General features: G+C 52.7%; 1 protein-coding gene across 1 annotated transcript in view; it reads right to left on the bottom strand.

The window, feature by feature from the left end:
- LOC122552344 (phosphofurin acidic cluster sorting protein 2-like) overlaps positions 1–1,362 on the bottom strand; it is a 130,702-nt gene that overhangs the window by 10,798 nt on the left and 118,542 nt on the right. The gene's annotated exons all lie outside the window — the stretch shown is intronic.

The raw sequence follows: 1,362 nt of genomic DNA, 5'->3' as shown, positions 1-1,362 counted from the left end.
AGCACTCCCTCAGTACGAACCTCCGACAATGCAGCACTCCCTCAGTCCTCACCATCTGAAAGTGTGACACTCCCGCAGTACAAACCATCTGACATTGCACCAATCCCTCAGTGCTGACACTCTGAGAGTGCAGCACATCCTCAGTACTGACCCTATGACATTGCAGCACTCCAATAGTAATGAATCTCTGACAGTGCAGCACTCCCTCATACTGACCCCTTGACATTGCAACACTCACTCAGTACTGATCCTTTGACAGTACAGAGCTCCCTCAGTGCTGACCCTCTGACATTGCAGCACTCCGTCAGTACTGACCCTCGGACAGTGTGACACTCCCTCATTACTGACCCCTTGACATTGCAACACTCCCTCAGTACCGACCCTCTGACATTGCATCATTCCCTCAGTACTGAACCTCTGACAGTACAGCGCTCATTCAGTACTGACCCTCTGATAGTGTGACACTCCCTTAGTGCTGACCCTCTGACAGTGTGGCACTCCCTCAGGACTGACACTGACAGTGCAGCACTCCCTCAGTACTGACCCTCTGACATTGCAGCACTCCCTCAGTGCTGAACATCTGATAGTGTGACACTTCTCAGTACTGATCCTCTGACAGTACAGCGCTCCTTCAGTACAGACCCTCTGACAGTGTGACACTCTGTCACTACTGATCCTCTGACAGTGTGGCACTCCCTCAGTACTGACACTCTGACAGTGCAACACTCCCTCATTCCTGACGATTTGACATTGCAGCACTCCCTCAGTGCTGACCCTCTGACAGTGCAGCACTCCCTCATTTCCTGACTCTTTGACATTGCAGCACTCCCTCAGTGCTGACCCTCTGACAGTGTTGCACTCCCTCAATACTGACACTGACGGTGCAGCACACCCTCAGTAATGACCCTATGACAATGCAGCGCTTCTTCAGTACTGAACCTCTGACAGTGCAGCACTCCCTCAGTGCCGTACCTCTCATAGTGTTACACTCCTCAGTACTGAAACTCTGACAGTGCCGCGCTCCCTCAGTACTGACCCTCTGATCGGGCAGCACTCCCTCAGTCCTGACCCTCTGACAGTGTGGCACTCCCTCAATACTGACACTGACGGTGCAGCACTCCCTCAGTAATGACCCTATGACAATGCAGCGCTTCTTCAGTACTGAACCTCTGACAGTGCAGCACTCCCTCAGTGCCGAACCTCTCATAGTGTTACACTCCTCAGTACTGACACTCTGACAGTGCCGCGCTCCCTCATTACTGAACTGCTGATAGGGCAGCACTCCCTCAGTGCTGACCCTCAGACAGTGCAGCACTCCCTCAGTGCTGAACCTCTCATAGTGTGACACTCCTCAGTACTGAT

Source organism: Chiloscyllium plagiosum, chromosome 8 (assembly GCF_004010195.1).
Source record: "Chiloscyllium plagiosum isolate BGI_BamShark_2017 chromosome 8, ASM401019v2, whole genome shotgun sequence".
Taxonomy (NCBI): domain Eukaryota; kingdom Metazoa; phylum Chordata; class Chondrichthyes; order Orectolobiformes; family Hemiscylliidae; genus Chiloscyllium; species Chiloscyllium plagiosum.
This window is presented reverse-complemented; position numbering and strand designations above follow the sequence as displayed.